Source organism: Heterodontus francisci, chromosome 29 (genome assembly GCF_036365525.1).
Source record: "Heterodontus francisci isolate sHetFra1 chromosome 29, sHetFra1.hap1, whole genome shotgun sequence".
Classification (NCBI taxonomy): domain Eukaryota; kingdom Metazoa; phylum Chordata; class Chondrichthyes; order Heterodontiformes; family Heterodontidae; genus Heterodontus; species Heterodontus francisci.
The window spans coordinates 71,729,351-71,756,210 of record NC_090399.1 but is presented as its reverse complement, the minus strand read 5'-3'; positions in this window follow the sequence as shown (position 1 = coordinate 71,756,210).

The following is a 26,860-nucleotide window of genomic DNA, read 5'->3' as shown; positions in this document are numbered from 1 at the left end:
AAAGAAGTTCACCCTTTGTGCTGACAGTTTTTACATTTAATTCACCACACAACTTTTATATTGCTGAGTGTAAACTTATATAATGGACATTCAATTTTAAGTTTCCAAATTGGCAGATATGTTTGGACAAATTAACCCATTGGGCTCTGGGACAGAGTCACAATGGATTCTTTGTGTTCATTTTAACAGGTGACGATGGTTTCCAGGACCACATGAGAACTGATACCACAGCAAGACTGGTGTTTTTATTTTAAGAATTTAAGAACTTACCTACAGACACCAAATTTGGACAAAAGGCCTTTTCAAAGACTTCTGTTATTTGCTATCTTCCAAGGCAAAGTGCTTGAGAATAAGGCTCATTTGGGAAGCAACAAATTGAACATCAGCAAAACCTATCACCCCAGCAACACTGATAAAGAACAAAGAACAGTACAGCACAGGAACAGGCCATTCGGCCCTCCAAGCCTGCGCCGATCTTGATGCCTGTCTAAACAAAAAGCTTCTGCACTTCCGGGGCCCATATCCCTCTATTCCCATCCGATCCATGTAGGTATCAACATGCCTCTTAAACGTCGCTATCGTACCTGCTTCCACCACCTCCCCCGGCAGCAAGTTCCAGGCACTCACCACCCTCTGTGTAAAAAACTTGCCTCGCACATCCCCTCTAAACTTTGCCCCTCTCACCTTAAACCGATGTCCCCTAGTAACTGACTCTTCCACCTGGGAAAAATCTTCTGACTATCCACTCTGTCCATGCCACTCATAACTTTGTAAACCTCTATCATGTCGCCCCTCCACCTCCATCGTTCCAGTGAAAACAATCTGAGTTTATCCAACCTCTCCTCAGAGCAAATGCCCTCCAGACCAGGCAACATCCTGGTAAACCTCTTCTGTACCCTCTCCAAAGCCTCCACGTCCTTCTGGCAGTGTGGCGATCAGAATTGCACGCAATATTCTAAGTGTGGCCTAACTAAAGTTCTGTACTGATGCAGCATGACTTGCCAATTTTTATACTCTATGCCCCTACCGATGAAGGCAAGCATGCCGTATGCCTTCTTGACTACCTTATCCACCTGCGTTGCCACTTTCAGTGATCTGTGGACCTTTGCGCCCAGATCTCTCTGCCTGTCAATACTCGTAAGGGTTTTGCCATTGACTGTATACTTCCCACAGGTATTAGACCTTCCAAAATGCATTACCTCACATTTGTCCGGATTAAACTCCATCTGCCATTTCTCCGCCCAAGTCTCCAACCGATCTATATCCTGCTGTATCCTCTGACAATCCTTATCAGAACAAAGAACAAAGAACAAAGATAATTACAGCACAGGAACAGGCCCTTCGGCCCTCCAAGCCTGCGCCGATCCAGATCCTCTCTCTAAACATGTCGCCTATTTTCTAAGGTTCTGTATCTCTTTTCTTCCTGCCCATTCATGTATCTGTCTAGATACATCTTAAAAGACTCCATCGTGCCCGCATCTACCACCTCCGCTGGCAACGCATTCCAGGCACCCACCACCCTCTGCGTAAAGAACTTTCCACGCATATCCCCCCTAAACTTTTCCCCTTTCACTTTGAACTCGTGTCCTCTAGTAATTGAATCCCCCACTCTGGGAAAAAGCCTCTTGCTATCCACCCTGTCTATACCTCTCATGATTTTGTACACCTCAATCAGGTCCCCCCTCAACCTCCGTCTTTCTAATGAAAATAATCCTAATCTACTCAACCTCTCTTCATAGCTAGCGCCCTCCATACCAGGCAACATCCTGGTGAACCTCCTCTGCATCCTCTCCAAAGCATCCACATCCTTTTGATAATGTGGCGACCAGAACTGCACGCAGTATTCCAAATGTGGCCGAACCAAAGTCCTATACAACTGTAACATGACCTGCCAACTCTTGTACTCAATACCCCGTCCGATGAAGGAAAGCATGCCGTATGCCTTCTTGACCACTCTATTTACCTGCGTTGCCACCTTCAGGGAACAGTGGACCTGAACACCCAAATCTCTCTGCACATCAATTTTCCCCAGGACTTTTCCATTTACTGCATAGTTCACTCTTGAATTGGATCTTCCAAAATGCATCACCTCGCATTTGCCCTGATTGAACTCCATCTGCCATTTCTCTGCCCAACTCTCCAATCTATCTATATTCTGCTGTATTCTCTGACAGTCCCCTTCACTATCTGCTGCTCCACCAACCTTAGTGTCGTCTGCAAACTTGCTAATCAGTCCATCTATACTTTCCTCCAAATCATTAATGTATATCACAAACAACAGTGGTCCCAGCACGGATCCCTGTGGAACACCACTTGTCACACGTCTCCATTTTGAGAAACTCCCTTCTACTGCTACTCTCTGTCTCCTGTTGCCCAGCCAGTTCTTTATCCATCTAGCTAGTACACCCTGGATCCCATGCAACTTCACTTTCTCCATCAACCTACCATGGGGACCCTTATCAAACGCCTTACTGAAGTCCATGTATATGACATCTACAGCCCTTCCCTCATCAATCAACTTTGTCACTTCCTCAAAGAATTCTATTAAGTTGGTAAGACATGACCTTCCCTGCACAAAACCATGTTGCCTATCACTGATAAGCCCATTTTCTTCCAAATGGGAATAGATCCCATCCCTCAGTATCTTCTCCAGCAGCTTCCCTACCACTGACGTCAGGCTCACCGGTCTATAATTACCTGGATTATCCCTGCTACCCTTCTTAAACAAGGGGACAACATTAGCAATTCTCCAGTCCTCCGGGACCTCACCCGTGTTTCAGGATGCTGCAAAGATATCTGTTAAGGCCCCAGCTATTTCCTCTCTCGCTTCCCTTAGTAATTTGGGATAGATCCCATCTGGACCTGGGGACTTGTCCACCTTAATGCCCTTTAGAATACCCAACACTTCCTCCCTCCTTATGCCGACTTGACCTAGAGTAATCAAACATCTGTTCCTAACCTCAACATCCGTCATGTCCCTCTCCTCAGTGAATACCGATGCAAAGTACTCGTTTAGAATCTCACCCATTTTCTCTGAGTCCAAGCATAACATTCCTCCTTTGTCCTTTAGTGGGCCAATCCTTTCTCTAGTTACCCTCTTTCTCCTTATATATGAATAAAAGGCTTTGGGATTTTCTTTAACCCTGTTTGCTAAAGATATTTCATGACCCCTTTTAGCCCTCTTAATTCCTCGTTTCAGATTGGTCCTACATTCCCGATATTCTTTCAAAGCTTCGTCTTTCATCAGGCGCCTAGACCTTATGTATGCTTCCTTTTTCCTCTTAGCTAGTCTCACAATTTCACCTGTCATCCATGGTTCCCTAATCTTGCCATTTCTATCATTATCTGCAACTCCACCAACCTTTGAGTCATTTGCAAACTTACTAATCAGACCAGCTACATTTTCCTCCAAATCATTTATATATACTACAAACAGCAAAGGTCCCAGCACTGATCCCTGCGGAACACCACTAGTCACAGCGTTCCATTCAGAAAAACACCCATCCACTGCTACCCTCTGTCTTCTATGACTTAGCCAGTTCTGTATCCATCTTGCCAGCTCACCTCTGATCCCATGTGACTTCACCTTTTGTACTAGTCTACCATGAGAGACCTTGTCAAAGGCTTTACTGAAGTCCATGTAGACAACATCCACTGCCCTTCATTCATCAATCATCTTCGTCACTTCCTCAAAAATCACAGTCAAGTCAGTGAGACTCGACCTCCCCTTCACAAAACCATTCTGCCTCTCGCTAAGAAGTTCATTTGTTTCCAAATGGGAGTAAATCCTTTCCCGAAGAATCCTCTCTGATAATTTCCCTACCACTGACGTAAGGCTCACTGGCCTATAATTTCCCAGATTATCTTTGCTACCCTTGTTAAACAAAGGAACAACATTGGCTATTCTCCCTTCCCCACACACTGAACCCCCTTCCTCACACACTGAAACCCCTTCCCCACACACTGAAACCCCTTCCCCACACACTGAAACCCTTCCCCACACACTGAAACCCCTTCCCCACACACTGAAACCCCTTCCCCACACACTGAAACCCCTTCCCCACACATTGAAACCCCATCCCCACACACTGAAACCCCATCCCCACACACTGAAACCCCTTCCCCACACACTGAAACCCCTTCCCCACACACTGAAACCCTTCCCCACACACTGAAACCCCTTCCTCACACACTGAAACCCCTTCCCCACACACTGAAACCCCTTCCCCACACACTGAAACCCCTTCCCCGCACGCTGAAACCCTTCCCAACACACTGAAACCCCTTCCCCGCACACTGAAACCCCTTCCCCGCACATTGAAACCCTTCCCCGCACGCTGAAACCCTTCCCCACACACTGAAACCCATTCCCCACACACTGAAACCCTTCCCCACACACTGAAACCTCTTCCACACACACTGAAACCCCTTCCCCGCACACTGAAACCCCTTCCCCGCACATTGAAACCTCTTCCCCGCACGCCGAAACCCCTTACCCACACACTGAAACCCCTTCCCCACACACTGAAACCCTTCCCCACACACTGAAACCCCTTCCCCGCACATTGAAACCTCTTCCCCGCACGCCGAAACCCCTTCCCCGCTCGCCGAAACCCCTTCCCCGCATGCCGAAACCCCTCCCCCGCACGCCGAAACCCCTTCCCCGCACGCCGAAACCCCTTCCCCGCACGCCGAAACCCCTTCCCCGCACGCCAAAACCCCTTCCCCACACGCTGAAACCCTTCCCCACACACTGAAACCCCTTCCCCGCACATTGAAACCCTTCCCCGCACGCTGAAACCCTTCCCAGCACACTGAAGCCCCTTCCCCGCACACTGAAACCCCTTCCCCGCACATTGAAACCCTTCCCCGCACACTGAAACCCCTTCCCCACACACTGAAACCCTTCCCCACACACTGAAACCCCTTTCCCGCACATCGAAACCTCTTCCCCGCACGCCGAAACCCCTTCCCCGCACGCCGAAACCCCTTCCCCGCACGCCGAAACCCCTTCCCCGCACGCCGAAACCCTTCCCCGCACGCCGAAACCCCTTCCCCGCATGCCGAAACCCCTTCCCCGCACACTGACACCCCTTCCCCACACACTGAAACCTTTCCCTGTCCAGCCATCTGCACACCTTATCCTCCCTCTGAACCGTTTCCCATTCCCTGAATCCATTCCCCACCTCCTGAACCACTTTCCTCACATCTTGAACCCCATATCTGTCCCATAAAAGTATTCCCCACCCCTCAGATCCTTCTTCACCCCCCGATATATGTGAGATATCTTGAATCTCGAAGGGTCAGAGTGCTGACACTCTGGTATCCCTTGTCTTATCTCAGTCCCTTTCTGAATGTGTTATTCTGAACATTCAGAGATTCCTTGCACTGATCTCCCCTTCCTGTTTCCCATATTTCCCACATCTTCTCCCAGCCTCAATTCACCCCCAAAACACCTTATCCTCAGACACACTGATACTAAAGAGAAACAAGACACGGATATGAAGCAGTAATCAATGCAGTAACTTTTATTTCTGAGTACAGCCCATTATTCAGACAGCAGTAATACAGGGTCAGGGCTTGTGGGACCTGAACAATCAAACAGAGCCTGTTTCCCAGGAAGGAAGATTTCATTCAGTGACAACTTGGAGAGCTCGGGGTGGTGAGAATCCCTCACGGGACATTGTGGCCTGGTGGTCCCGGTCTGAAACTTCGGAACCCATGGCGGAAATATGGGTCAATTGCCTTCTTTGTGTTAAAGCCCCCAGCACTCCTCCAAAACCTCCATCTGTGTCTAAAATCCAAAATGAAGAATGAATTGAGTGACGTTTCTGTACACAGAGGGAGGGAGAACAATGAGAAAACATGAAGCTGAGTCTGTCAGTGTTACTGGGACTGACTCTGGACCACACATCAACCTTAGCTCTTTTGTATTTAATAAAACCCCACACCTCCCTCCTTCCCCCTGACCTGTACAGACTCACTCTCTGTCCTAAAGGGCAGCCCAAGGGGTTTTCCTCAGAGTGGACCCCACCACACCCACTATCTGAGACCAGAGACAGAGAAAAGAAAGATCTGACATTTATATAGAACCTTTCCCATCACCAGAAGGGCCCAAAGAGTTTCACAGACCATGGACTGTTTCTGAAGTGCCGACACTGTTTTATAGGAAATGTTGAAGCCAATCTGTTCCCAGCAAAGTCTCACAAACAGTTTTTAAAATTTGTTTCATGGGATGTGGGCATCACTGGCCAGGCCAGTATTTATTGCCCATCCCAGTGAATGGGATTTGACAGGATGGGGAGTTTCTGGTCATGTTAGATGCGAGAGTGATATTGGTTCAGGATACCAGGAGAATTCCCAGCTCTTCAGATAATGTCCCAGATATTCCCTGTCCCATGAACAGGTAGACAGGGTCTCCAGTTAATGGTTCATCCAAAACATGACACCTACAACAGAGCAGCACTCCCCCAGTGCTGGGCTGTATGGACTGGAGTGGGACATCAACCCACAACTTGTTCACTCAACTCCCAGCTGAGGCAGATTGACACCCAGTTACTGACAATGGATCATTTCACCACTTGTCACATCTACTTAATCTGTGTTCTCACATCCCCAATCTATGAAAGCTGCAGTATTGATTAATTAAATACATCTATTTAAAACCCTTTTACTGCCATTTGCTCCCCTCATGTTATGAAAAACTGACTCATGTCTGGGGATTGGTTCCACAGACACTTCCAGTATCATTCGCAATTCACCATTCTTCACCTGTGAGACTGGACAGTGAGTGTGGGGGAAAGGGACTGAAGGAACTCCCACATACACCTGTCCTCACACACAGTCCACACTCTCACACTCTGCAGCAGGTACCAGTGATCGGGAGCAGTAACTGTGAGTTTCCCCTCTGTAATACCTGGATACTGAGGTCAATTACAGAGTCTCCCAACTGGGTCAATGCTCCAGCTGTGATTCACCAACTCGGTATCATCCAGTAATCTGTGCTTTTATTGCTGGTCTGTTTGGATCAGCTCACAACACCCACCATTCCCTCTACCTACAGATAGTGACTTTACAATCAGGGGATTTACCCTTTGAACTGGTTTAGATTGAATTCTTCAGTCTTTCATACAATCTGACAGTCATCTTCACTCAACCAACCAAACCATGATGTAGAAAGAGAATTACATAGTTTGAAAATAAAACTGTCTGAACACTGAGAGATCAGAGACATTTACAGACATGTACCTTCATCATCGTCAGGACGCCTTTGCTCTTCAGTGGAACTGAGCTGAATCAGCACCAGAACTACAAGCACAAAGAGCAGTGATTTCATCGTCTGCTGTGGAGTTTCTCTGAGTTCGGATCAGTCGGCTGGATTCGATCTGTTCTGTATCTAATTTCGGAGTGGTTGCTGCTTTTATAATCACAGATGTACGGAGTGACTTTGATCTCCGATGATATCATTGGAAAAAGGCGTTTCCCTTTTTGCTGCTCCTCATTTCCATGATTGTAGCTTTCAGCCAAGTGTGACCAGTGCTGCTGGCTTGCTGAATACTGCAAGAGGGCCGATCAATGGGCATGGCTAATGTTCCAGCTAGCTTCATCTCTTAAAGACAGGCTCACCCTCTTCTGTACTTATTGTAATGAAGCTGCTGCTGACTGTCTCGACAGGAATTCTCTGTGAAGAGAATCAGCTCAAATGGAACAACACAGAAGAGAGTTCCCAGGTTATTAGATGCAGCACTGGAGCATTAGTCCAGGGGGTTATCAGGAAGAGAGAGGCCAGGTTTCTCTGGGGACTTGGAGTTTCTGAAGGAACTCCCTCAGAAGTGAATGGTTTCAGGTGACCAGGGAGGTCAGTTCCCAGAGTCTCGTCCCGAAGACCTGACAGCAGGGCTGCCAGAAATTAAATGATGTCAGGCTGGTGAAGAAGGTCAGTGACTGCATCTTTATATGACATCTCCTACCGACCAGAGGGGAGGCAATATTGGATTTGGTACTAGGTAATGAACCAGGGCAAGTGATAGAGCTGTTGGTGGGCGAGCACTTTGGAGATAGTGATCACAATTCTGTAGCATTCACTGTGGTAATGGAGAGGGATAGGTATGTGCAACAGGGCAAGGTTTACAATTGGGGGAAGGGTAGATATGATGCTGTCAGGCAGGAACTGAGGAGCATAAGTTGGGAGCATATGCTGGCAGGGAAGGGCACGGTCGAAATGTGGAACTTTTTCAAGGAGCAGATAGTAGGGGCCATTGATAAGCATGTCCCTGTCAGACAGGGAAGGGATGGTCATGTGAGGGAACCGTGGTTGACAAGAGAGGTTGAGAGTCTTGTTAGGAAGAAGAAGGATGCGTATATAAAGTTGAGGAAAAAGGGCACAGGCATAGCTCTGGAGGGATACAAGATGGCCAGGAAGGATCTGAAGAAAGGGATTAGGAGAGCTAAGAGAGGGCATGAAAAATGCTTGGCGGGTAGGATAAAAGAAAACCCCAAGGCCTTTTACGCGTATGTCAGAAATATGAGGATGACTAGGGGGACCATAGGTCCGGTCAAGGACAATAGCGGGAGACTGTGTGTTGAGCCGGAAGAGATAAGTGAGGTTTTGAATGAGTACTTCTCTTCGGTATTTACGAATGAGAAGGGGTGTATTACTGAAGAGGACGGTGGGAAGCAGACCGGTAAGCTCGAGGAAGTGCTCGTTAGGAGGGAAGATGTGTTGGGGTTTTTGAATAACTTGAAGATAGACAAGTCTCCCGGGCCTGACGGGGTATATCCAAGGATGTTATGGGAAGCAAGGGATGAAATTGCAGAGCCGCTGGCAATGATCTTTTCATCTTCTCTGCTGACGGGGGTGGTACCAGGTGATTGGAGGGTGGCAAATGTTGTGCCCCTGTTCAAGAAAGGGAATAGGGACAACCCTGGGAATTACAGGCCAGTTAGTCTTACTTCGGTGGTAGGCAAGTTGATGGAAAAGGTGCTGAGGGATAGGATTTCTGAGCATCTGGAAAGACACTGCTTGATTCGGGACAGTCAGCACGGTTTTGTGAGGGGTAGGTCTTGCCTCACAAGCCTGATTGAATTCTTTGAGCAGGTGACCAAGCAAGTGGATGAGGGTAAACCAGTGGATGTGGTGTACATGGATTTTAGTAAGGCATTTGATAAGGTCCCCCATGGTAGACTTATGGAGAAAGTCAGGAGGCATGGGATAGTGGGGAATGTGGCCAGTTGGATTAAGAATTGGCTAACTGATAGAAGGCAGAGAGTGGTCTTAGATGGTAAATACTCAGCCTGGAGCCCAGTTACCAGTGGCGTGCCGCAGGGATCAGTTCTGGGTCCTCTCCTGTTTGTGATTTTTATTAACGACTTGGATGAGGAAGTCGAAGGGTGGGTCAGTAAATTTGCAGATGATACAAAGGTTGGTGGAGTTGTGGATACCGAGGAGGGCTATTGTCGTCTGCAAAGGGACTTGGATAGGTTGCAGTGCTGGGCTGAAAAGTGGCAGATGGAGTTTAACCCTGAAAAGTGTGAGGTCGTCCATTTTGGAAGGACAAACATGAATGCAAAATACTGGGTTAACGGTAGGGTTCTTGGGCATGTGGAGGAGCAGAGAGACCTTGGGGTCTATGTGCATAGATCATTGAAAGTTGCAACTCAAGTGGATAGGGCTGTGAAGAAGGCATATGGGGTGTTAGCGTTCATTAGCAGAGGGATTGAATTTAAGAGCCGTGAGGTGATGATGCAGCTGTACAGGACCTTGGTAAGGCCTCATTTGGAGTACTGTGTGCAGTTCTGGTCGCCTCATTTTAGGAAGGATGTGGAAGCCTTGGAGAGGGTGCAGAGGAGATTTACCAGGATGTTGCCTGGAATGGAGAATAAGTCTTACGAGGAAAGGCTGAACATTCTAGGCCTCTTCTCATTAGAAAGGAGAAGGATGAGGGGTGACATGATAGAGGTTTATAAGATGATCAGGGGAATAGATAGGGTAGACAGTCAGAAACTTTTTCCCCGGGTGGAGCAAAGCGTTACAAGGGGTCATAAATTTAAGGTGAAGGGTGGGAGATATAAGGGGGATGTCAGGGGAAGGTTCTTTACCCAGAGAGTGGTCGAGGCATGGAATGCCTTGCCCGGGGAAGTTGTTGAGTCAGAAACTTTAGGGACTTTCAAAAGGCTTTTGGATAGGTATATGGATAAAGGAGAATGATGGGGTATAGATTAAATTGTCCTTGACAGAGGACAAAGGATCGGCACAACATTGTGGGCCGAAGGGCCTGTTCTGTGCTGTATGTTCTATGTTCTATGTACCCACCATTCCAACAAGCTCTCCCACTGCTCCATAAACAACGCTCCCATCAATTATCCATTGGCAGTCATGGCTCAGGTCTAACATTCAGATACTCCATCTCACCCTCAAACCAATGCTGCCAACCTTACACACAACTCTTGCAGCTTTCACAGAACTTCACCAGTTTAACTGTGGCAGGAAAATCTCCCAAACACAGTGTAACACACCCACTGAAAATCTTCCCTATTTCCCACTCTCTCATTGTTGTGGTGGAAGCTCACTCGGAGGTTATGAAATCCAAGTTTCTGTCATGTAGGTTCAGACTGCTGTCATCATGTTTGGGGATCTCAGTGCCACGTAGTTACACATGGTAGTTCAGTAATCTCTCCTCCAACAGGTCACTCAGATTGCTGACGTGCTGTACGTGGGAGTGTCAGTGACTCAGTGAGTCACAAATCTATTGTTCTCTCTCAGGATGAGAACATTCCTGCTCCGACCACTGTCATTCTACCAGTGACTGAACTGTTTCCTTTCAGACAGTCAGTCCAGACTTTTACTGCCCATGCTGAGGTCTTCTATGGCCTCCTTATCTCGAGAGACAATGGATAAGCGCCTGGAGGTGGTCAGTGGTTTGTGAAGCAGCGCCTGGAGTGGCTATAAAGGCCAATTCTGGAGTGACAGGCTCTTCCACAGGTGCTGCAGAGAAATTTGTTTGTCGGGGCTGTTACACAGTTGGCTCTCCCCTTTCGCCTCTGTCTTTTTTCCTGCCAACTACTAAGTCTCTTCGACTCGCCACATTTTAGCCCTGTCTTTATGGCTGCCCGCCAGCTCTGGCGAACGCTGGCAACTGACTCCCACGACTTGTGATCAATGTCACCGGATTTCATGTCGCGTTTGCAGACGTCTTCAAAGCGGAGACATGGACAGCCGGTGGGTCTGATACCAGTGGCGAGCTCGCTGTACAATGTGCCTTTGGCGATCCTGCCATCTTCCATGCGGCTCACATGACCAAGTCATCTCAAGCGCCGCTGACGTAGTAGAGGTGGTGCAGTCTGAAGTCAGGAAGACCCAGAGCTGCTTCAGCTGCTGTATGCAGAATGCATTACTATTTCCTTTCATCACCTTTCCAATTAAAATGTGTAGTTCCTCTTTGCCCTGACATTGAGAAGGCCCACCGCATATTACCAGCAGCAGTGGGACCTCGGTGCGGCCCCTCCATCGCCAAGCGATGGGACTTTCTTCTAAATATGTAAATGCACATCACTAAAATGCAAATGACCCCAGTTGCTGACGGCGATCGTCCCACACCGATTTTATGGCCGGTGATCACAACTCGTGCACCGTCGGAACTCCGTAGGGAATTCTGAGGCGAGAAGCTGGTGGAGAGGCGGGAGGAGTAACATTTTCAGGGAGGGAAGGCGGGGGGAGCTGGGAAAGTGTTTTCCTATTGGTTGTGGGGATGGTGGAAAGGGGTTGGAGGGCAAAAGTGAACAGGTGGGGGGAAAGCTGGGGTTGGGAATAAGGATCATGTTGGTCATATTGCCCTGAAAATCAAACAGTGAGGGGGGAGGAGGGGGGAGGAGGGGGGAGGATGGGGGAGGGGTGGTGGGAAAGGGCCTCCATCATTTATTACAATCTGTACACTAAATGTACTGAAATATTACTTTAAAAATTACAATTATTTCTAAGGGCTTGCAGCCCTTTATAAATGGCACTGGCACCTGCACGGTGACACTGGATGCTGTTGTCGGGGACATGGCTGCCACCACTCTATGTCATCGGGGGAGGCTGATCCACCCCCTCCATTTAAATGAGCCTCCGCCGGTAATATTGGAATGTCGGAACGTTGCTGCTTTCACAGCATTTCACTGCGGAGCGCGGTGCTCTGATAAAATTCATCCCGATATTTCTCAGGAAGTATATGGATCATCATTTTCTCATATTACCCACTGTTGCTCGATCTAGACGGTCAAATCCAGAGCCCCGTGGATGTCAAGGAGCTTACAGGGTAAGATAAGGGAAAAAAGGAAAGCTTATGTCTGACACCAAGAACTTAATACTACAGAAAGCCGAGAGAGAGGAGTTTAGGAAGTGTAGGGGTAAAATCAAAAAGGAAATTGGGAAAGCAAAGAGAGGGCATGAAAGAATATTGACACGCTGAATCAAGGTGAACCCAAAGATGTTTTATCAATACATTAATAGTAAGAGGATAATTAAGGAGAGAGAAGGAACCATAAAAGACCAAAAAGGTAACCTATGTGTAGGAGCGGAAGATGTTGGTATGGTTCTTAATGAATACTTTGTGACTGTCTTCACAAAAGAGGGGAATTATGCAGATATTTGTAGTTAAGGAAGTGGGTTATGATGTGTTGGATGTGATAAACATAGGGAGAGAGGAAGTATTCATGGGAATGGCATCCTTGAAAGTTGATAAATCACATGGGCCGAATGAAATGTACCCCAGGCTGTTAAAATATGTAAGAGAGAAAATAACAGAGGGGCTGACCATCATTTCCTGTCCTCACTGGATACAGGTGTGGTACCGGAGGATTGGAGAGCTGATAACATTGTACCTCTGTTTAAAAAGGGTGCGAGGGGTAGCCTGAATAATTACCAGCCAGTCAGTCTAACCTCAGTAGTGGACAAATTATTGGAATCTATTCTGAGAGACTGGATGAACTGTCACTTAGAAAGGCACAGGTTAATCAGTGATAGACAGCATGGATTTGTTAAGGGAAGATCTTGTCTGACCAACTTGATCGAATTGTTTGAAGAAGGAACAATGAAGATAGATGAGGGTAGTGCAGTTGATGTGGTCTACATGGATTTTAGCAAGGCTTTTGACAACCTCCCATATGGCAGACTGGTTAAAAAAAAAATCCCATGGGATCTCGGAAAATGCAGCAAGGTGGATACAAAATTGGCTCAGTGGCAGGAAACAAAGGGTAATTGTTGACAGGTGTTTTCGCGACTGGGGGGCTGTTTCCAGTGGTGTTCCACAGAGCTCAGTATTCGGTCCCCTGCTTTTTGTGGTGTACATTAATGATTTGGATCTAAATGTCAGGGGCATGATCAAAAAGTTTGCAGACGACACAAAGATTGGCCGTGTGGTAGATAGTGAGGAGGATAGCTGTAGGCTGCCGGTCAGATGGGCAGAAAAGTGGCAAATGGAATTCAACCTGGAGAAGTGTGAGGTGATGCATTTGGGGAGGTCAAACAAGGCAAAGGAATACATGATTAATGGGAAAGTATTGAGAAGTGTAGAGGAAGTAAGGGACGTTGAATTGAATGCCCACAGATCCCTGAGGTAGCAGGACAGGTGGATAAGGTAGTTAAGAAGGGATATGGAGTTCTTTTCTTTATTAGCATGGGGAGTCCAGAACCAGGGGTCACAGTCTCAGGATACACGGTATGCCATTTAGAACCGTGATGAGGAGAAATTTCTTCACTCAGAGGGTGGTGAACCTGTGGAATTCTCTACCGCAGAAGGCAGTGGAGGCCAAATCATTAAATATGCTCAAGAAGGAGATAGATGTATTTCAGTAATGCCAAAGGGATCAAGGGATATGGGGAGAAAGCAGGAACAGGGGACTGAATCAGATGATCAGCCATGATCTTTTTTAATGGCGGACCAGGTTCGAAGGGCTGAATGGCCTACTCCTGCTCCTATGTTCTATGTTGCTATGTTTCTAGCTGAGGTATAGAATATAAGAGCAGGGAGGTTATGCTGGAACTGTATAACTCATTGGTAAGGCCACAACTTGAGTTCTGTTGCAGATCTGGTCACCTCATTGTAGAAAGGGTGTAATTGCACGAGAGAGGGTAGAGAGGAGATTTACAAGGATGTTTCCAGGACTGGAAAAATGAAGCTATGCGGAAAGATTGGATAGGCTGAGGTTGTTCTCCTTGGAACCGAGAAGTCGAAGGGAAGATCTGATTGAAATGTACAAAATTAGTGGGGCCTGGAAAGAGTGGAGGTGAAGGGCCTTAGCAGAGAGGTCAGTGACTGGGCAGCATATATTTAAAGTGATTGGTAGAAAAATCAGGGGGGAGGGGATGAGGAAAACCTTTTCACATTGAGGGTGGTGGGGTCTGGAACTCACTGCCTGAAAGGGTAGTTGAGGCAGAAACCCTCAACTCATTCAAAAGGAGTCTGGATATGCTCCTCAAGTGCTGTAACCTACACCACTATGGACCAAATGCTGGAAGGTGGGATTCGAATGGGTGGATCGTTTTCCAGCCGGCACAGACATGATGGGCCAAGTGGCCTCTCTCTGTGCCTTAACTTTCTATGATTCTATGGTTCCAGCTCTTTCTTTGTCAATATACTGTTCCAGTTTATCCTCACAAGTTATATATTCATCACCTCAAAACTCAACCTTTTGTCAACCTATTATTTTTGGCATCTCTTACCTAAATTTCCTCCATCACTACCTTAAACCTTATTCTGTTGTGATTGATATTGACACGATTTTCACTGAAACTGACTATTCTTCCCAGCTCTGGTTCATTTTCTATTCCTCGATCCAGCAGTGATTCCTCTCTTGTTGGTCATCTTATATACTGGATAAGAAATGCACCCTGAACACAGTATAACCACTCCATTCCCTTTGTCTTTTTCCCTGACAAATTATTATCTGTGATGTTTCCCTTGTCGATGAGTTTTCTTCATTTCAAAGCTTTGCAAAAGTATTTTCCTCTAATTCCTTCCCACTATGAGGTAGTCTGTAGAATGGGCTTGTTTGTGTTATATAACTTGACTGGGTTCCAGTATCCACCAGATAACTGTGTGCTGCATTGACATGAACTCAGCAGATCAGGAGCAGTTACCTGACAATTATTCAAATGTTTAAGATGAATTTGGAAACTGACCAAAATGTTTTCGTGATGTCAGTCTCAATGGGGTTTGCTGAATGCTCGGGCTCAGCGGTGAGATTTACTTCTTTCATATTTTACTTGCAGCCTTGGTAATTTTCACAACAGATTCCTTCTTAGTAACGGACTTGATCACACCAACAGCCACAGTTTGTCTCGTCACGGACAGCAAAATATCCAAGAAGTGGGTATTCTGACAAGCTCTCCACACAGATGGGCTTGGTTGGAATCATCTCTACAATGGCCGCACCTCCAGACTTCACAGCTTTGGGGCAATCTTCCCACTTCTTGCCAGAATGATGATCAATCTTCTCTTTGAACTCACTAAACTTGCAGGCAATGTGGGCAGTTTGACAATCCAGTACAGGGGCATAGCAAGCACATATTTGTTACAGTTACAGTGATAGCCAATCAAAAAGGAGGAAAACAAAGCCTAGAGGATTTGCAGAGTGGAGCACATCACAGGCATTTGCAGATAAGAACATAAGAAATAGGAGCAAGAGTAGGCCATTCGGCCCTTTGAGCCAGTGCTGACATTCAGTACGATAATGGCTGATCTTGTACCCTTGTCTCCATCTTTCCGCACTACCCCCATATCCTGTAATCCCCTTGATATCCAAATAACTATTACAAAATGTCTGAACAAATTCAACGATTGAGAATCTGCTGTCCGCTGGGTTGAGACTCCCAGAGTTTCACAAGCCTTTGCGTGAGGAAGTTTCCCCTCATCATCGTTCTAAATAGCTGACCCTTAATATGAGTCTGTGACCCCGAGTTCTAGACTCACCAGCCAGCATATATATATCAGCAGACAGATGTATCACCGGTCAATGAAATGTAATAAAATGAGTTCAGGAATGGAGCTGGGTGAGATGAGGAAGCAGAGCTGTAGCAAATATTAGAATCAAAAGCAAACTTTCCTCTAGATTATCAACAAAATCTTGCAGGTCTCAAAACTGGGGGTGGAGAAGCTGTGAACAGTTCAGACAATGTATACAGAGTAAGGGGTGAATTCATGTGGGGCGGCACAGTGGCACAGCGATTAGCACCACAGCCTCACAGCTCCAGCAACCTGGGTTCAATTCCGGGTACTGCCTGTGTGGAGTTTGCAAGTTCTCTGTGTCTGCGTGGGTTTCCTTCGGGTGCTCTGGTTTCCTCCCACATGCCAAAGACTTGCAGGTTGATAGGTAAATTGGCCATTATAAATTGCCCCTAGTATAGGTAGGTGGTAGGGAAATATAGGGACAGGTGGGGATGTGGTAGGAATATGGAATTAGTGTAGGATTAGTGTAAATGGGTGGTTGATGGGCAGCACAGACTCGGTGGGCCGAAGGACCTGTTTCAGTGCTGTATCTCTAAACTAAACTAAACAAGTGTAGAGGAAGTAAGGGACGTAGAAGTGAATGCCCAAAGATCCCTGAGGTAGCAGGACAAGTCGATAAGATGGTTAAGAAGGGATATGGAATTCTTTCCTTTATTAGCCTGGGGAGTCCAGAACCAGGGGTCACAGTCTCAGGATACACGGTATGCCATTTAGAACCGAGATGAGGAGAAATTTATTCACTGAGGGTGAACTTGTGGAATTCTCTACCGCAGAAGGCAGTGGAGGCCAAGTCATTAAATATGCTCAAGAAGGAGATAAATATATTTCTTAATGCCAAAGGGATCAAGGGATATGGGGAGAAAGCAGGAACAGGGGACTGAATTAGATGATCAGCCATGATCTCTTTGAATGGCGGAGCAGGCCCGAAGGGCCGAATGGCCTACTCCTGCTCCTATGTTCTATGTTGCTATGTTTCTAGCTGAGGTATAGAATATAAGAGCAGGGAGGTTATGCTGGAACTGTATAACTCATTGGTTAGGCCACAACTTGAGTTCTGTTGCAGATCTGGTCACCTCATTATCGAAAGGATGTAATTGCACGAGAGAGGGTAGAGAGGAGATTTACAAGGATGTTTCCAGGACTGGAAAAATGAAGCTATGCGGAAAGATTGGATAGGCTGAGGTTGTTCTCCTTGGAACCGAGAAGTCTAAGGGAAGATCTGACTGAAATGTACAAAATTAGTGGGGCCTGGATAGAGTGGAGGTGAAGGGCCTTAGCAGAGAGGTCAGTGACTAAGCGGCATATATTTAAAGTGATTGGAAGAAAAATCAGAGGGGAGTTGAGGAAAACCTTTTCACATTGAGGGTGGTGTGGGTCTCGAACTCACTGCCTGAAAGGGTAGTTGAGGAAGAAACCCTCAACTCATTCAAAAGGAGTCTGGATATGCTCCTCAAGTGCTGTAACCTACAGGACTGTGGACCAAATGCTGGAAGGTGGGATTCGAATGGGTGGATTGTTTTCCAGCCGGCACAGACATGATGGGCCAAGTGGCCTCTCTCTGTGCCTTAACTTTCTATGATTCTATGGTTCCAGCTCTTTCTTTGTCAATATACTGTTCCAGTTTATCCTCACAAGTTATATATTCATCACGTCAAAACTCAACCTTTTGTCAACCTATTATTTTTGGTTTCTCTTACCTAAATTTCCTCCATCACTACCTTAAACCTTATTCTGTTGTGATTGATATTGACATGATTTTCACTGAAACTGACTACTCTTCCCAGCTCTGGTTCATTTTCTATTCCTCGATCCAGCAGTGATTCCTCTCTTGTTGGTCATCTTACATACTGGATAAGAAATGCACCCTGAACACAGGATAACCACTCTATTCCCTTTGTCCTTTTCCTTGACAAATTATTTTCTGTGACGTTTCCCTTGTCTATGAGTTTTCTTCATTTCAAAGCTTTGCTAAAGTATTTTCCTCTAATTCCTTCCCACTATGAGGTTGTCTGCAGAATGGGCTTGTTTGTGTTATATAACTTGACTGGGTTCCAGCATTCACCAGATACCTGTGTGCTGTATTGACATGAACTCAGCAGATCAGGAGCAGTTACCTGACAATTATTCAAATGTTTAAGATGAATTTGGAAACTGACCAAAATGTTTTCGTGATGTCAGTCTCAACGGGGTTTGCTGAATGCTAGGGCTCAGCGGTGAGATTCACTTCTTTCATATTTTACTTGCAGCCTTGGTAATTTTCACAACAGATTCCTTCTTAGTAACGGACTTGATCACACCTACAGCCACAGTTTGTCTCATGTCACGGACAGCAAAATATCCAAGAAGTGGGTATTCTGACAAGCTCTCCACACAGATGGGCTTGGTTGGAATCATCTCTACAATGGCCGCACCTCCAGACTTCACAGCTTTGGGGCAATCTTCCCACTTCTTGCCAGAATGACGATCAATCGTCTCACTAAACTCACTAAACTTGCAGGCAATGTGGGCAGTATGACAATCCAGTACAGGGGCATAGCAAGCACATATTTGTTACAGTTACAGTGATAGCCAATCAAAAAGGAGGAAAACAAAGCCTAGAGGATTTGCAGAGTGGAGCACATCACAGGCATTTGCAGATAAGAACATAAGAAATAGGAGCAAGAGTAGGCCATTCGGCCCTTTGAGCCAGTGCTGACATTCAGTACGATAATGGCTGATCTTGTACCCTTGTCTCCATCTTTCCGCACTACCCCCATATCCTGTAATCCCCTTGATATCCAAATAACTATTACAAAATGTCTGAACAAATTCAACGATTGAGAATCTGCTGTCCGCTGGGTTGAGACTCCCAAAGTTTCACAAGCTTTTGCGTGAGGAAGTTTCCCCTCATCATCGTTCTAAATAGCTGACCCTTAATATGAGTCTGTGACCCCGAGTTCTAGACTCACCTGCCAGCAGATATATATCAGCAGACAGATGTATCACCGGTCAATGAAATGTAATAAAATGAGTTCAGGAATGGAGCTGGGTGAGATGAGGGAGCAGAGCTGTAGCAAATGTTCGAATCAAAAGCAAACTTTCCTCTAGATTATCAACAAAATCTTGCAGGTCTCAAAACTGGGGCTGTAGAAGTTGTGAACAGTTCAGACAATGTAAACAGAGTAAGGGGTGAATTCATGTGGAAGTGCTTGTTCTGGGACTGACCGGATACATCAAGAATCTTGACTTAGCAGGTAGACATGGACAGAGAGATCGAGAGAGAGAGGGGCGGAGGGAGACAATGGGACAGGGAGTGACAGCAACAGAGAGAAGGAAGCAGACAGAGTGAAATAAGACGGACAGAAGAAGAATGACATAGACACAAAGAGGATTAAAGAGTGTGGGAAAGAGAGAACGAGACAGAGAGACAGAAAGAGAGATTCTTAGCAAGAGAAGAATGAGAGAGAATGAATGAGGTATAGAAAGAGGAGGGAGGAGATTGTGACAAAGAAGGCAAGAGACAGAAAATGCAGAAGAGAGAGGCAAAGAAAGATAACAGAAACAGAGAGAAGGGGTAGAGAGTGAGGAAGAGAGAGGGCTGGAGATGCAGAGAATAGAGAGAGAGAGACACACACACAGAAAGAGTGAGAGTTAATGGGGTGGGAGAGACACAATCAGAAAGAAATAACAGAGGTGTGGAGAGGAGTAACCTCACTCTAATTTTACAGGATATGCTCTATTCTGGACTCGCCCACCAGACAAAATAGGTTCTCTCCACCTATCAAATCCTTTCATCACCTTTGACACTTCAAAATAAACCCCTTCACCTGCTATAGTTCAGTAAATACAAGACTAGTCCATGTAATCAACCCTCCTAATTTAACCCTTTAGCTTCAGTATTATTTATTATTCTGGTCAATCTGTGTTGCATCCCCTCATACATTAATACATCATTCTTGGGTGCAGGGTCCAGAACTGAATACATTACTCTCCATGGAGTCTTCACTTACCTGTTTCAATATACATGGATGCAATTTATCAAGTTCCAAGAATTTATCATCTCTGAGTTTTACTGACATTCCCTCCTCTCTCTTTTTTAAATCCCTTGATATCTACATGTTATGATGTCAAATCCACCTTGTTGGTCCAGCTGTTAAATAATGAGACAAAGTAATTATCCAATATTTCTGCCATCTCTCTCTCTCATTATCTGTGAGTTTTTGTTGAACAGTCTTCATTGACTCTGTCACAATTCTGATTTACCTTTTTTATGCATGTGTCAGTAGAATACTTTACTTTTTCTCTTTATATTCCTTTATAATTTAATTTCCTAATTTCTCTTTGCATTCCTTTTTAATTTGTTCCTTAACCTCTTGATTTTTCTTTTCATCATTTCTTTATTGTCAATGTACATTAATTTCAATTTTGCATTCATTCCCTTTTTTCATTTATGGTGTATTATTATTGACTAATTGATCCTGGTGGAATATATTTCCCCTGAAGTCGATTGATCACCTTTTTAAACATTTCCCACTGCTGTTCTATCTCTTTGTTCGTCGATATTCTGTTCCAGTTTATCTGCACAAGTTGCATTCCCATCCCCCACAAAGGCAGTTTTTTTGCAATCTATTATTTTGTTATTTCTTTTTACATCTTTCTCAATCATTATCATAAAACGTGTTATGTTGTGATTAATATTTCAGCGATTTTCACCAAAACCTCTTGCTTTTATCCGCTCTGGTTCCTTTTATATTAATAGATCCATCAGTGATTCCTCTCTTGTTGAGCTTTATATGTATTGTGTAAGAAATGTATCCTGAACACAGGTTAACTCATCCATTTCATTTTATATTAATAGATCCATCAGTGATTCCTCTCTTGTTGGGCTTTATATGTATTGTGTAAGAAATGTATCCTGAACACAGGGTAACTCATCCATTTCATTTTATATTAATAGATTCATCAGTGATTCCTCTCTTGTTGAGCTTTATATGTATTGTGTAAGAAATGTATCCTGAACACAGGGGAACTCATCCATTTCATTTTATATTAAAAGATCCATCAGTGATTCCTCTCTTGTTGAGCTTTATATGTATTGTGTAAGAAATGTATCCTGAACACAGGTTAACTCATCCATTTCATTTTATATTAATAGATCCATCAGTGATTCCTCTCTTGTTGAGCTTTATATGTATTGTGTAAGAAATGTATCCTGAACACAGGTTAACTCATCCATTTCATTTTATATTAATAGATCCATCAGTGATTCCTCTCTTGTTGAGCTTTATATGTATTGTGTAAGAAATGTATCCTGAACACAGGGGAACTCATCCATTTCCTTTACCATTTTTCCTATTTTTTCCTGAAAGATTTTTTTTGCTGCAGTTGAAGTCTTCCATGATTATATTCCTATGCTATGAAATTTACTTATCGAACAACTTTGTTTACATATTTTCTGTGAGATCGCGGCCACTATTCCGTGGGCTCAAGAATAACCATTTTTGCTTTATTTAACCTGGCTAAGAGCCACATTCCTCCGAGGCATCTGTGTCCTCAATGGAAATATCCAAATGATCAGCACCAATTGCTTGCCAATAATTCAAATATTTAAGATAAATTTGAAAACTGAACAAACAGCTTCAGTTACAGAGACAAACTGTCACAAATAACAAAAAAAAACAAGGTTTAGCAGATTTACAGAGCAGAGAACATTGCAGGCACATGAGCATAAGAAAATAACAGAAAGGAGCAGCAGTAGGTAACTCGGCTATTGGACTGTGATCTGTCATTCAATATGTTCATGTCAGATCTATTATCTTCACTCCACCTTCACTCACTATCTCCATATCCCCCAATCTCCCATTGTCTAAAAATACATTGATCTCTGTCTGATCTATTACCTTCATTCCACCTTCACTCACTATCTCCATATCCCCCAATCTCCCATTGTCTAAAAATACATTGATCTCTGTCTGATCTATTACCTTCATTCCACCTTCACTCACTATCTCCATATCCCTCACTCTCCCATTGTATAAAAATACATTGATCTCTGTCTGATCTATTACCTTCATTCCACCTTCACTCATTATCTCCATATCCCTCAATCTCCCATTGTCTAAAAATACATTGATCTCTGTCTGATCTATTACTTTCATTCCACCTTCACTCACTATCTCCATATCCCTCAATCTCCCATTGTCTAAAAATACATTGATCTCTGTCTGATCTATTACCTTCATTCCACCTTCACTCACTACCTCCATATCCCTCAATCTCCCATTGTCTAAAAATACATTGATCTCTGTCTGATCTATTACCTTCATTCCACCTTCACTCACTACCTCCATATCCCTCAATCTCCCATTGTCTAAAAATACATTGATCTCTGTCTGATCTATTACCTTCATTCCACCTTCACTCACTATCTCAATATCCCTCAATCTCCCATTGTCTAAAAATACATTGATCTCTGTCTGATCTATTACCTTCATTCCACCTTCACTCACTATCTCAATATCCCTCAATCTCCCATTGTCTAAAAATACATTGATCTCTGTCTGATCTATTATCTTCATTCCACCTTCACTCACGATCTCAATATCCCTCAATCTCCCATTGTATAAAAATACATTGATCTCTGTCTGATCTATTATCTTCATTCCACCTTCACTCACTATCTCCATATCCCTCAATCTCCCATTGTCTAAAAATACATTGATCTCTGTCTGATCTATTACCTTCATTCCACCTTCACTCACTATCTCCACATCCCTCAATCTCCCATTGTCTAAAAATCCATTGATCTCTGTCTGATCTATTACCTTCATTCCACCTTCACTCACTATCTCCATATCCCTCAATCTCCCATTGTCTAAAAATACATTGATCTCTGTCTGATCTATTACCTTCATTCCACCTTCACTCACTATCTCCATATCCCTCAATCTCCCATTGTCTAAAAATACATTGATCTCTGTCTGATCTATTATCTTCATTCCACCTTCACTCACTACTCAATATCCCTCAATCTCCCATTGTCTAAAAATACATTGATCTCTGTCTGATCTATTACCTTCATTCCACCTTCACTCACTATCTCCATATCCCTCAATCTCCCATTGTCTAAAAATACATTGATCTCTGTCTGATCTATTATCTTCATTCCACCTTCACTCACTATCTCCATATCCCTCAATCTCCCATTGTCTAAAAATCCATTGATCTCTGTCTGATCTATTACCTTCATTCCACCTTCACTCACTATCTCCATATCCCTCAATCTCCCATTGTATAAAAATACATTGATCTCTGTCTGATCTATTACCTTCATTCCACCTTCACTCACTATCTCCATATCCCTCAATCTCCCATTGTCTAAAAATACATTGATCTCTGTCTGATCTATTACCTTCATTCCACCTTCACTCACTATCTCAATATCCCTCAATCTCCCATTGTCTAAAAATACATTGATCTCTGTCTGATCTATTATCTTCATTCCACCTTCACTCACTATCTCCATATCCCTCAATCTCCCATTGTCTAAAAATACATTGATCTCTGTCTGATCTATTACCTTCATTCCACCTTCACTCACTATCTCCATATCCCTCAATCTCCCATTGTATAAAAATACATTGATCTCTGTCTGATCTATTACCTTCATTCCACCTTCACTCACTATCTCCATATCCCTCAATCTCCCATTGTCTAAAAATACATTGATCTCTGTCTGATCTATGACATTCATTCCACCTTCACTCACTATCTCCATATCCCTCACTCTCCCATTGTCTAAAAATACATTGATCTCTGTCTGATCTATTACATTCATTCCACCTTCACTCACTATCTCCAGATCCCTCAATCTCCCATTGTCTAAAAATACATTGATCTCTGTCTGATCTATTACATTCATTTCACCTTCACTCACTATCTCCATATCCCTCAATCTCCCATTGTCTAAAAATACATTGATCTCTGTCTGATCTATTACCTTCATTCCACCTTCACTCACTTTCTCCATATCCCTCAATCTCCCATTGTCTAAAAATACATTGATCTCTGTCTGATCTATTACCTTCATTCCACCTTCACTCACTGTCTCCATAGCCCTCAATCTCCCATTGTCTAAAAATACATTGATCTCTGTCTGATCTATTACCTTCATTCCACCTTCACTCACTATCTCCATATCCCTCAATCTCCCATTGTCTAAAAATACATTGATCTCTGTCTGATCTATTATCTTCATTCCACCTTCACTCACTATCTCCATATCCCTCAATCTCCCATTGTCTAAAAATACATTGATCTCTGTCTGATCTATTACCTTCATTCCACCTTCACTCACTATCTCCATATCCCTCAATCTCCCATTGTCTAAAAATACATTGATCTCTGTCTGATCTATTATCTTCATTCCACCTTCACTCACTATCTCCATATCCCTCAATCTCCCATTGTCGAACAATCCATTGATCTCTGTCTGATCTATTACCTTCATTCCACCTTCACTCACTATCTCCATATCCCTCAATCTCCCATTGTCTAAAAATACATTGATCTCTGTCTGATCTATTATCTTCATTCCACCTTCACTCACTATCTCCATATCCCTCAATCTCCCATTGTCTAAAAATCCATTGATCTCTGTCTGATCTATTACCTTCCTTCCACCTTCACTCCGTATCTCCATGTCCCTCAATCTCCCATTGTCTAAAAATACATTGATCTCTGTCTGATCTATTACCTTCATTCCACCTTCACTCACTATCTCCATATCCCTCACTCTCCCATTGTCTAAAAATACATTGATCTCTGTCTGATCTATTATCTTCATTCCACCTTCACTCACTTTCTCCATATCCCTCAATCTCCCATTGTCTAAAAATACATTGATCTCTGTCTGATCTATTATCTTCATTCCACCTTCACTCACTTTCTCCATATCCCTCAATCTCCCATTGTCTAAAAATACATTGATCTCTGTCTGATCTATTATCTTCATTCCACCTTCACTCACTGTCTCCATATCCCTCAATCTCCCATTGTCTAAAAATACATTGATCTCTGTCTGATCTATTACCTTCATTCCACCTTCACTCACTATCTCCATATCCCTCAATCTCCCATTGTCTAAAAATACATTGATCTCTGTCTGATCTATTATCTTCATTCCACCTTCACTCACTATCTCCATATCCCTCAATCTCCCATTGTCGAACAATCCATTGATCTCTGTCTGATCTATTACCTTCATTCCACCTTCACTCACTATCTCCATATCCCTCAATCTCCCATTGTCTAAAAATACATTGATCTCTGTCTGATCTATTATCTTCATTCCACCTTCACTCACTATCTCCATATCCCTCAATCTCCCATTGTCTAAAAATCCATTGATCTCTGTCTGATCTATTACCTTCCTTCCACCTTCACTCCGTATCTCCATGTCCCTCAATCTCCCATTGTCTAAAAATACATTGATCTCTGTCTGATCTATTACCTTCATTCCACCTTCACTCACTATCTCCATATCCCTCACTCTCCCATTGTCTAAAAATACATTGATCTCTGTCTGATCTATTACCTTCATTCCACCTTCACTCACTATCTCCATATCCCTCAATCTCCCATTGTCTAAAAATACATTGATCTCTGTCTGATCTATTATCTTCATTCCACCTTCACTCACTATCTCCATATCCCTCAATCTCCCATTGTCTAAAAATACAATGATCTCTGTCTGATCTATTACCTTCATTCCACCTTCACTCACTATCTCCATATCCCTCAATCTCCCATTGTCTAAAAATACATTGATCTCTGTCTGATCTATTACCTTCATTCCACCTTCACTCACTATCTCCATATCCCTCAATCTCCCATTGTCTAAAAATACATTGATCTCTGTCTGATCTATTATCTTCATTCCACCTTCACTCACTATCTCCATATCCCTCAATCTCCCATTGTCGAACAATCCATTGATCTCTGTCTGATCTATTACCTTCATTCCACCTTCACTCACTATCTCCATATCCCTCAATCTCCCATTGTCTAAAAATACATTGATCTCTGTCTGATCTATTATCTTCATTCCACCTTCACTCACTATCTCCATATCCCTCAATCTCCCATTGTCGAACAATCCATTGATCTCTGTCTGATCTATTATCTTCATTCCACCTTCACTCACTATCTCCATATCCCTCAATCTCCCATTGTCGAACAATCCATTGATCTCTGTCTGATCTATTATCTTCTTTCCACCTTCACTCACTATCTCCATATCCCTCAATCTCCCATTGACTAAAAATACATTGATCTCTGTCTGATCTATTACATTCATTCCACCTTCACTCACTATCTCCATGTCCCTCAATCTCCCATTGTCTAAAAATACATTGATCTCTGTCTGATCTATTACATTCATTCCACCTTCACTCACTATCTCCATATCCCTCAATCTTCCATTGTCGAAAAATACATTGATCTCTGTCTGATCTATTACCTTCATTCCACCTTCACTCACTATCTCCATATCCCTCAATCTCCCATTGTCTAAAAATACATTGATCTCTGTCTGATCTATTATCTTCATTCCACCTTCACTCACTATCTCCATATCCCTCAATCTCCCATTGTCTAAAAATACATTGATCTCTGTCTGATCTATTACCTTCATTCCACCTTCACTCACTATCTCCATATCCCTCAATCTCCCATTGTCTAAAAATACATTGATCTCTGTCTGATCTATTATCTTCATTCCACCTTCACTCACTATCTCCATATCCCTCAATCTCCCATTGTCTAAAAATACATTGATCTCTGTCTGATCTATTATCTTCATTCCACCTTCACTCACTATCTCCATATCCCTCAAT